We start from the raw sequence: 12,851 nt of genomic DNA, 5'->3' as shown, positions 1-12,851 counted from the left end.
GAAAGATGAAAGAATAGACAGATCAGTACATGGTCAAGATATAAAAATTAAATTGTGTTGATATCTAAAAGACAAAAAATGGGATGTCTGTAAATAAATGTGGAACTTTTCATGACCTTTAAGATGCATTATAGTCAATATGTTAATATGTACATATTTATTGGACATGTTATTTCCTTCACTTGTGATTGTCAACAAAGAAAGCCCCTATGTTTAAGTAACATTAAAAATCAGTGGCCTGGTAGCATTATGACCAAAAATATTTCAAATAATTTCCTACAATAGGAAAATGATATTGAGGTGTACTTTTCTGGTATTCTAACTTGATACAATACTATAAACATAGGCTACAGTATATAAAAATATATATTCAGCAGCTTTCTGAGTTCACATGTGACCCTGAGACACAATACAAGCCAAATGCAGTAATAAAACACTTGGGAGTTTGAAAGCTAAGATTCCATATTGTTACAAAAATAGTTTCTCAATTGGAAAGTATTATTTTATATATCTATATATTTATATATCTCAAGATTATATCAAAGTTATTTATATAATGCATCATTCAAATAAGTATAATGCTGTATCATTGGGACTGGTCATTCTATGATTAGTTGCACTGTGTATTTTGACCAGTATTGATTTTCCTTGATTGTCTCCATCTGCTATGAAGAAAAGGCACTTTGATTCAAATATATGTTAGTATAAACATCAACATTTAAAATACAGTGAGAAATTATGCTGTTCTACTAAAGTAGAGGTAGTATGCTCTACAAGTCCATTTCCTCATTAGACTCAGATAGTTGCTGAGGTGTTAAGTAAAAGGCATGAATTTCCACTTGTTGAATTACCTTATATCCAGTAGACAGATGCTGGGTAATCAAATAATATGAGAGCTACTATAACACCATAAGGGATATCTAGCTATGCTAGTCTGGTTGTGGTTTATAGACTTCAGGAGGTATGAAAAGATTGTATGAGACAAATAACCAGGAAGTCTAGTGTGAGATCATTTTTCCCAGATGGAAAGATGGAGAGGGAAGCTATACTCAAAATATCTCAACATTAGTTCAGCTTACACAGTTCTTACGCAATAATACTATTAAACATTCAATGTGGAGTTGGAAAGTCTCAAGGAGCCCCACCCCTAGACAAAGAATGACAGGCAACTAATGGCTGCTGAGAGACGGAGACTGTCCTAATGGGTTATACAATACCAACTGCTTAGCACTGAAATCATATACATAAAAAGTAACACTACCCTAACCCAACAGGTTGTCTTCATGTATATACATTAACAAATATTTAAGAAAATAAAAATAGGTGCTACACATTTGAAACAGTAATGAGAACATGGCAAGAGTTTGATGGAGGGTTCTGGAAAAGGAATGGTGGGGAAGACAGGATAAGGATTGGAAGGAGAAAAGGGGTGGATATACACAATTTAACTGAAATAGAATAATAAGGATACTAGCGTGACACTGAGGGAAGCAGATTGCCTCACTTAAGCTTATGAAAACACTGTGCATAAAAGTAGGATGTAACATTCTCTTTCCTTATGAATCAAATCCCATCTGAGGCTTTTGGACTTATGGGTTTAGAGTGTCAGATATATGGTCATGAACGATGGAGAGCTGAGAAAATGGTTTGATTGAAATTTTTGGTTTTGGACTAGAGAGTAAAAGAACTTTGTGGATGGCCAAAGACTTTAAAATTTAACAAAATAAAGCTAAGCAGCCAAATATTTGAGGTGTGGTTCAGAAATTTTATTTGTGCCTTGTGTGGTGGTTCACACATCTAATTACAACACTTGAGATAGGAAGATTGTTATGACTTTGAAATCAGTCAGGGAATTTTCTGATTTACGGTGCAGTTTGAGATACAAAGTGAAACTGCACCTAGAAATTAAAGGAATCAATAAAAATCTTGAAATACATAAAACATTTTTTTTTAATTTAAGAAAGGTCATTATATAACATTAGAGCCCACTGAAATATAAGGGGTTAATAATGGTTATTTTCATGTATGGTGGGAGAAATCAGAGTTTGATGGAATGTTTCTTGACAGTTTCTAGATATGCAGTAGATTTGGGGGAAGACCTATCTATCATAAAGTCATTGTTCTTCCAAGATGCTTTGAAGGAGTAAAGTAAAATAGTAATCAGTTCTCAAGATACACCCTGTGATATTAGAAACTGGATGAGGAATAAATCCTTACATCTCTGCCTCTCAGAGATTGCTTTTTAATTTTTTTTCTCCTGCATTTCACATGTTCCTTTCTCCTCTGCATCTTATAGTAGTTCAATGCTTCTTTTTTTCTAGGTTCAGAATTCTTTCAAGGATTCTTATCATCTCTTCCATCAAATAATGTGGTCAATAAGAAGGGTTTTAGACTACTTGCTAAGCATGTGACTTCATCATTTTTGTCCCAAATTTCTAAGTTATTGTAGTGAATAATGTTTATAATTTTTTTAAAAGTAGTTAATATTTTCAATGAAAATATGTTTTACAAATGACAATATTTTCTGAATTTACAAGGTATCAAAAGTTATTGTTTTGTGCTGAATCAATGACTCAATGTATTCAATCATATTTATCCTAAATTTTGATGTATCCTTATCAGGGCTTATAATTCTAATGAATTTCTTTTTGAAATGTGAAATTTCAAAATAATGAACAGAATTTTGTTAAATGACAAAATCATGATTTTCCAATGCATTTTAAAAAAAAAATCCAGAATGTGGTGCTTGTAACCCAGGCTGGTATCAAACTCATGATAATCTTCAGTCTCAGTCTCTTAAACACTAGCATTGCAGGCCTGATTTCCAATTGGTCTTTTATGAGCTAGAGTATACTAGGTAAATACAAATATCCTGAGATAACATTTAAAACATGTTATTATGCTAAGGGTGAAAATAAGAATCTGATATGTACCAAACACTAGAAGAAATTCTTATACATTGGAATCATCAAGGAAGTACTAATGATATAATAATGTATTTGACTATTACTCAAAAAAAATGCCTGCTTTAGAATAAATACTCTTTAGGTGTAACTGTGATTTCAACTATCAACAGTATTATCTAAAATATAGTCATAATAATTAGGCTGGAAACAGGAAATGTCAGTTTTTTTTAACATATGCTGTAATTTTGCTTGGTAGATGTTTACATATAATTTCTGAGATTTCATTCATATGGATCAAACATGATCCCTTTAATTGGTGTAGTTCTTGCAAATTATTAATTAAATGACTAAAATACTTATTGAATTCATTATTCAGATAATCAGTTAATGAGAATGTGATTAGTATACAATCAACAAACTATAACTACCAAAACTGGGTATGAACCGTGTGCTTATAGTCTTACTAGTTTGGAGACTAAAGAACTGCTTAATAATACTAATCTTGTCTTCTAAAACATGCATTCACACTTGCACACAAACAGAGATATAAATACACAAATCACACACATATCCACACCCAAAAACATCCCAACACTCACATACTCACATATAAATAGGACACGCATGCACTGAAGGGGGAGAATATATATATGGAAAGGGATAGAAAGGTAATCCATAATACCGAGAAAAGAGAGATAAGTAGCAGAATGTTTGAAAAATAACAAGGAAAATGTAATTTATATGCATACTAAAATACATTTTGTGTGTGTGTGTGTGTGTGTGTGTGTGTGTGTGTGTGTGTAAAGAAGAGAAGTGTGCTGAATGGAATAAGACGACATGGGTATTAACACTTTCCCTAATAATCATAGTCAAAAGAATGTATAGTGTCCTTACTTCCAGCTGTTTATTGGAAGTTCCAAGAGGGTTGGATGATATTTTGTATATTCTTGGATTTTGTTTGCTATTATTTTACTGAGTATTTTAAAATCTGTAATGAAGACAGAATCAGATACTGACATCCATCAGAAGAGCTTTCCGTATGGCCACGGGGAAAACATGGTACCAAGCTGTCGCAGAGCAGACTCGGTGTTCGCAGGACTTACTGTTCTGGTGAAAATGTCTTTGTTATTCTTTGTCTCCTCAAAACCAACTCGGGAAAAAGCACACGCCAAGCCTTTCCAGAGTTTGTCTTGGTTACCTGGCATAAAAGTGGTATAGCCATTCTAAAACGGTTTGCTAAATAAGCAAAAATTAAGCAGATAGGGAAATCCTGGGAACTTGCTACAAGTGGATAAGCTCTGAGTCAAATTGCTGGGCGGTTTCTAACACAGCTGTGCGCATTTGCAAGTCCAGCACATGGGAGGTGGAGGGACAAGGATGATGAATCTGAGGTAAAACGGAAAACGGACAGCACTTTGTTATATTGTCCAGTCAATGGAGCTGCATCCAAGGTATCACTAGAAAGATACATGATTCTTATCCAAAGCCCCCTTTAACACTGTTATTTTCTGTCTTATTGTTGAACCACTATGAAAAAAGTCCATGAAATAGTTCTGCAGCTATTTCGCAGCACACCTCTAAAAATACACCTCTTTGTCATGATTTATTATATTTACTATCACACCAAGAGTATTTAAAAGAATCTGCAAATAGATACATTTGAAAAATACATTGTTTCCTAATCTGAAGCCGAGGCTACTGGTTTTAGCTATTTCTTTTCATATATGTGTTCATGCAGTGCATTCCCTACCGCCCCAGTTTTACGACATCTACAGATTCAGAAAAGTTTGAATTTCCATTTTCATTTATTTTAGATATTTGAACATTTTCCCCTTAGGTTTTTTTTTTTTTGATCTAAATGTTACTTCAAGTTTTCTATGTAACATCAGATATTTCAAATTGGACATCTTCATTTCTATTTCAATTCTGTTGAGACTGGGAGAATTTTTGAATGTTTTCTGTTGTTTTAGGTCTCTTAAGTCTTATTTAGTGGGCCTGAATGTGGTCAATCTCGCTGAATGTTCCATGTGAGCCTGAGAAGTGTGTTGTTGCTGGCTACAGTCTTCCAGGAGTGTCAGTGAGATCAAATTGATTGATAGTAATATGGAGACTAAATACACTTTAATTTTTTGCTTGATTATCTGCCAGTGATTGAAAGGAAGGTGTGGAAGCTACCAGCTATGGTGTGGGTTGACTTTTACTCCTTTCAGGTTAGTTAACATTTGCTTAATGCTTACTGATAATGTTTTATGCAGGACTGTCCACATGTAAGAAATTTTAAAACAGACTCTTTTACCAATATATAGCATCTTTACCCCCATAAAAAAATCTGTAATGAGAAGATAAATTGATTTGTATTTATTTCTAATTACTCTTTTTAAAATATTATTTTGTTTGTTAAAAGAAAACACACTATCTTTTTTCATTTTACATACCAATCTCAGTTTTCACTCACTCTTATATTCTCATTTCCTATACCCCTAAAACACCACCCCATCCACTTCTCAGAGAGGATAAAAGCACATTGCTTTGGGGAAGGTCCAAGACCCTCACTACTATATCTAGGCTGAACAAGGTATCTATCAAAAGAGAATAGGTTCCCCAAAAGCAAGTAGAAGCAGTAAGGATAAATCATGATGCCATGACAGTGGCCCCTCAGTCTGCCCCAGCCATACAACTGTCACCCACATTCAGATCTAGTTTGGATCTATGCTGGTCTCTTCCCTGACTAGCTAGAGTTGGTGAGCTTCCACTGGCTCAGGTAAACTGTTTCAGTGGGTGTACCTATCATGGTCTTGACCTCTTTGCTCATATTCTCACTCCTCTCACTCTTCAACTGGACTTTGGGAACTATACTTTGTAAATGTATGCTTCCCTTTGGGCTATCTTCAATTTTCTAATGTTTTCTTCTAAAATGTCTAATGTCTAATTTTTAGCTTTTTCTACTAGAATTTTCATCTTTAACTTCTATTTTATCTGGCTATGACAAACAATGCTTTTATGAACATAGTTGAGCACATGTCCTTATGGCACAATTGAACATTCTTTGGATATATACCCAAAAGTGATATTACTGCTTCTTGAGGAAGGTTGTTTCCTAATTTTCTAAGAAATCACCACACTGATATCCAAAGGGGGTGTACCAGCTTGCATTCCCACCAGTAATGCAAAAGTGTTCCATTTTCCCCACAACCTCTCCAGCATAAGTTGTCATCAGTGATTTTGATCTTGGCCATTCTTACAGGTGTAAGACAGAATCTCAGAACCCAAATGCCCCTCGACCGAAGAATGGATAAGAAAAATATAGTACATTTATACAATGGAGTACTACACAGAAGAAAAAATAGTGACATCTTGAAATTTTCAGGAAAATGGATGGAGCTAGAAAACATTATTTGAGTGAGATAACCCAGACCCAGAAAAACAGTTATCACATGTACTCACTCATAGGTGGTTTTTAAATATAAAGCAAAAATAACCAGCCTACAAATCACAATCCCAGAGAACCTAGACAACAAGGAGCACACTAAGAGAGACTCACATAGATCTAATCTATATGGGAAGTAGAAAAGGATAAGATCTCCTGTATAAATTGGAAGCATGGGGACCTTGTGGGAGGGTTGAAAAGAGGAGGGGAGAGGCAGGGAGAGGAGCAAAAAAAAAATGTAGAGCTCAGTAAACATCAATAAAAAACAAAAAAAAAAAACCCTTCTATTTTACTTGCTTCTGCTCAAGTATTATTTCATGTTAATTTTCTTGTTTCAACAGTTTGAATATATATATTCATATATATGCTAGAATATAGAATGTTTAAATAATTTAAATAATTCTAAGAATTATTGCAGAACACCTTTTGTTGAAACATATTATTCTCCATTGCTACATGATGATCTTTTTTTGATGCTTTATGCTCTGGCAGAAGAGAAAATAAATTATTACTAGATCAATTTGTCATTAATGACAGTGAATTTGACCCCAATTCAAGAGGATTCTTTTCTTATTTATTTAGTTTTTTCATGTGCATTGCTTAATCTTTGGAGACTCTCCTCAGGCATATGGAGTTATTTATGATCTCCTCTTCTTGTGTTTTGCCTAATTACATGATGGGTTAATTTTCCTTTTCATTACTAAATTCTAAGTTAGTTATCTTTAGACTCTTTTAGCTACCAATATGATTTTCTGGCTTTCCCATGATTCCTTGAAACAGGCCATAAACAATCAACAAGACAAACACTCATTCCATCTGTTACTTGATATAGACAGTCTTTTAACAAAAGTGTTTAATATATTTGGTTTAGTTTCTGGGTTTCTTTTTCTACTTAAGAGTGCTATTGGGTTATCATAATTTCATATTGGGCTAAAACAAATATATTTGTAAGTTATTTTTTTGATAAAATATCAAACTTTGTTTGCAACATGAAGAAAATAAACACACACACACACACACACACATTCTGATAGATTTATTTGACACTGTCTGAAACAAAGCCAGAAACAAAATCAAAATGTATCATTGTTTGCTTACATTAAAAGAAACAGTTGCTTAAGAAAAAAAATCAGTATGAAATTTAACAGCTTTAATTATGTTACAATGACTAACAATGAATAACCTCCAATTTTGTAATATCATTTATAAGAAGAGATGTTATGTCATTTATATTATAAAATTATATCGAGAGTAAGGGACATTAAGCTCCCAACTTTCTAATCAACAACAGTGCCTTTTGTCTGGTATCTGAGGCTTTGTGAGAATGAGTAAAAAATTAGAAATCAAACATATTAAAGCTCATTTCAGTTATAATTTACACAACGAGGAATGTATCCATATACTCAGTGCTTTAATGCTGCAGTTGTGATACTCAATTAAAATTCTGAGCAAAAATTTGAAAAGTTATAGAGTGTGTAAGTATTAAGAATGCTTTTTCTAGGTATTTTGTTTAGAAGTCACATTTCTAGATATGTGTATCATGTGTGCTCTGTAAGAAGGATGCTTAGCACCCACTGGTTCACAGTCAAAGGCCATGTGCCTCTAAGCTTTGCATTATACCTTTTCTTGTGTTCTCCAAATCCTACACTGACACTAATTATTTGTTTTATTCCCGGTTTTCCTTTATGGGTCTGAAGTGGAATTATAGCGCCTGATCTTCTGCTGGGCAATTTTAAAATTAAATACGTTTACTTTCCTTAAATGTTTCATGACATTTTAGACTTTCCAAAATCCCAAGACAGAATGTTTTGCCCTACGTCACATTTGCTACATCACAATTTCCATTTTCTCTTGTTTGCCTTTAGAGACACATCTAGAAAATGAGCTCTCTACTTTGAACGAAACAGATTATTTTGCTTAGATTTATATCAAGGTAATGCAGATGTCATTTTGTATCTCCCTTAGAGAGTAGATGTGGCAACCGGCAGTGGGAGTATTGTGATAGCAACTGTGTGTTTTCACAATTTATACTTATTTTCTTTCTAATGTTATTTGCTTCATTAAAAATGACAGCACCTGCAATTTTTAAATCCCTTATTTTGAAAGGATATTTAAAAAATTCACTTAAAGCAATCGGAGAAACTTTCCATTAGCAAACACATTGGTCTCTAAAATGAGCAAGGCCAGACTCATGTCAATAGAACTGAAAGTATTTAAGCAGTTCAGTGAAGCCTGGAAATATCTTTGGTTTTGAGGGTGACGAAAACATCAACGATAAAAATGGAAGTCAATCACCATCTAACACTCTCCAAAGTCAGGCCAATATTTATTGGACAAGTGATATGTTAGGTGTTTTGAGGAAAATAATACAGGTCTTGATTTAACTAAGCCACCTCTCATGTTAAACTTCACATGAAATATCCATCCATCAAGACTCCTGGATCACTGTGAGCAAAGTTCAATATGTTTCAATATGAAAGAGAATATGAAGGTCTGAGGGGAGAAGGGCAAGTTCCTAGAGGTACAATGAATATTGCTTTGTGCCACTAAGAGATAAGCTAAATGTACCAGGTGAGATTTATGGTGTAAGCTCAAAGTAGAAAAACACTTGCAGACACGAACATAAATATTTTCTTCAAACGCATGATGCAATGAAATAGAAACTTTGAGGAAAGATTTATAGAGAATTCACTTTCACCTTTAAAGGGACCATGGCTATTGTAATCTTTTAAATAATTCTATAAAAAATATAGTTTATCTGAGAGGGGCCAAGAGACTATTCTTTTTAGGATTTATCTGTCATTACTGATTTACCTTTATCAAACCCATAAGAGGAAGCAGATACATATCAACTTATTTAGCAAGGAGTTGCTGCTTGGGAAACAAACTCAAGCTAGGCATTGAAGGTATCTCTCTGCAGTAAAAGGACCAACAGTACTCTTAAATACACTGAACTGATGACTGCTGTCATTCTGCTCACTTTCTGTTAGTACTCATGTTGGGGTAGACATGTAACTGTCTTAAGCTACAAACACAAATTTTACAGCAAGCCAAGTAAAGTCTGTCACAAACAACCTGGCCCTATTTTGGTAACTGGTGCTATCACAAGCACAATGAAACAATTTGGTCCAGATGACATAGCATGCCGTGGGGCATATAAAACACGAAACACCCACATATTTTGATGCATCTCCACTGTTTTGAAATAATCTCTTGATAGAGACAGATAAGTAAGGGAAACGGGAGCAACTTAGCCTTTGTCTTCCGAATGACTAAACAGATGCTGTAGCATAAATTTGTTACAGAAATATTAGAATTATCCATTTTAGCTTCATTTAAATGTTATTTGTGCTAATATAATAGGCAACAAGCATCCATGTAAACACTATGGTCTAATGATCCACTGTCTTCTCATAAAAACATTGTAAAGATATAAGAGGCTGAGTTATTCCTAATGATAACTATACCATTAAAACAATACGGCCTAATTATTTTCTGTTGTTATAGTTTATATTATCATAGATAATTAGATTTATCTAGTTTTAATAAGCATGTAGAATATTTTTACTCTTTAATATTTTACATATTAAAACAGAGTTTAATAACTTTATATTAAAGCTCTTTGTCAAATCTAATTTGGTGATGAAATATCAGTAAGTATGCACATAACTATGACATCTATTCATCACTTCTTAATGTGTTTTTAAAGGAAGAACTCGGAGCCTTATTATTTCCCTATGAGACTGAAAGGCATTAAAACTCATAACATCCTATCCGCGAAGCAGTGAATTAATCACTGTAAGCAAGTCCACAAATAAATGCCAAAAATTAAACTCACATGATAATCTTCAGCATTTTAAAATCCTGGCTGTTTTCTATTTCATTTGACCACATAAAACTATCATCTCACTGGCAGGCTTTCTATGTCTCTATCCTCTCTAGGAAGAAAATCACCTCACACTTTGAGTAGTTGTGTCCTGATATGGCTGATACAATTATGCATTCTTTTGGAAACGAAAACAATGAAAGGTAAAGTAAATGCTGATTGGGTAAATGTAAAAAGAAGAAGGAGGAGGAGGAGGAGGAGGAGGAATGATGTAATTAATTTCTAGCAAACCTCCAAAATTTCAGAGATAGTATAACTAGACAAGTCTAATAACTGGCAAATCAAACCGCAATGAAGGGAATAATAGAGGGGAGGTAATTAAGACTACACCTCTTTTAAGGGCAGATCACATTTTATTCTGGATAGTTAAAAATGGCCAGTGAAAACACGGCAGATTCCACTTGCTCTTGCTCAAACTGCAAAATTCAGAGAACTAAACAGTGTAAATGGAAATTGTTTCAGTCCATTTTTGGCAGCTTCTGCTAGGGTTTCTAAATAAACAAAGCAAACAAGCGAATACCAATGTCTTGTGACCCCTCTCACTGCCTTTCACTTGCTTGTGTATGCCCACTTTTCCTTTGTACACATTTTTACTATGTACTGTAGTAAGTAGATAGTTGTGGTGAAGCAACTATCTCAGGTTAATGTTTGGTTTTGACTGATATATTGTCAGGGACCTCAGTAACTTTTCGTATGCAAAGTGGACAAGAGAAGTCACATAACTCTTGAAGATCTATATTTACATAAATGACTATTGAATAACCCATTCACTCTGGGTTATTTAACATTAGAAAAACCTGAATTGGGCTCAAAAAATATTACATAGGAGTATGAGCATAAGAATGACAGTGAGGCCCCATTGCTATGGAAAACACACACACAATATTAGAACATGGAGAAATTGAGATGGTGCCTACATGGAACCAACAGCCCTGTGTCCTAGTCCCTTTGACTTGGGAAGGTACCATGCAGGCTACCGGAAGAGATATATGGAAATCAACCCAACCACAAAACCTTTGATCTAACATCTGTCCTGCTTACAAAATATGCTAGAGCAATGGTGGCACAGAACTAATTCCTGATTTGAATTAAAAGCTACTCCACAAGAAGAAACCTATATCTAATTGCGCTTGCATTACCAAGAATCAGAGACTAGATAGCTCAGAGACTTAGGGTAAAACATGACTGATATATATATATATATATATATATATATAAAATCTCAAAATGAGGCTGCAGGAGGTAGCCTTTCTGAGTTATTGATCTATGATGAGTGTAGCAGAGTATCATTAGGTTCATTTTATTGATACGTTTTTGGAGTAGCTAGTTAGTCAACATTACTTTCTTATATCACTCTCCATTTTTCAGGACAATATTTGATATCTACTCATCTTTCATTCTTTAATAATGTGTTTTGCCATTAAATGCAGTCAACATATAGTGAGTATATATAGTGAAAAGAAGAGTAAGCCCAAAACACTGACTGAGAAGCATTTCTCCTCTCCTACCTACCCAACTGCTTTCAGTCACGAATGTATTCTCATCTCCCAATTCTTTTGATAGTCAACATGTGAATGTGATCTTGTATTGAAGTTTCATTTCTTGGGTATGATTTCCTTCACTTTCATTGCTTTTTGGGTTAATCTGTAGGGTTTCAATTGATATGAGGTTTTGCTTATTCTCTAAGGATAAATGTCTAATAAATATCTAATATGTTTTTTCATCAATTCATTCATTATATAGTAGGAATTGTTTCATCATAGTTACTGTGTGTACAGTTAAGTCATAGGAGATGAGAAGCTGTGTAGCACTGTGTTCTCTCTAGGATGTTGCCCTGCTTTACCAGAGTGATGTACCATGCATCCTCAGATCCATAAGACAAAATAAGTAGGTCTCATTTTTAATTATGTCAGTTATCTTGTCAATGACCTACGTTTTTAACACAGTATTTTTGGTGACATGCATTCTAGTTAAGAAACATTAAAATAAGACTTAAGTATAATACCCTTGTTCTAAAATACTTTGATGAGGTGAATATGGTAAAATTATTTAACCTGTTAGTGAATGCTGTAACCATGCATTCAATACACTCAAGAACAATGAAGTAAAAGTGCATTTCTGTGGTTATTTGTGAATATGTAATACTAGCATGTTCTTACTGGAAAATATGTAATGCTCTTCTGTTGTAGGAGGAGCAGGCCATGTCCTGCTGCCCGGCTATCTTAACCTCCAAAATAACCACACAGAAATTGTACTAATTTAATTACTGCCTAGTCCATTATATCTAACCTCTTTTTGGCCAACTCTCACATTTTTATCTAACCCATTTTTACCAATCTGTGTATCATCACGAGGTCATGAATTACATGGAAAGATTTTAACCAGTATCAGTCTCAGGCAGGAGCTTCATGACTTTTGCTACACTGTCTTTTTTCTCCCAGAATTTGGTTTTGTCTTCCCTGCCTATCTAAGTTTTGTCCTATCAAAGGGCCAAGACAGTTTTTTTATTTAACCAATGAAAGCAACACAAATACAGAAGGACCTCCTAAACCATTTCCCCCTTTTTTTGTTAAAACAAAAAAGAAAGGCTTTTATTTTAACATAGTAAAATTACATATAACAAAACAGTTAT

Source organism: Microtus ochrogaster, linkage group LG7_11 (genome assembly GCF_000317375.1).
Source record: "Microtus ochrogaster isolate Prairie Vole_2 linkage group LG7_11, MicOch1.0, whole genome shotgun sequence".
NCBI lineage: Eukaryota > Metazoa > Chordata > Mammalia > Rodentia > Cricetidae > Microtus > Microtus ochrogaster.
This window is presented reverse-complemented; position numbering follows the sequence as displayed.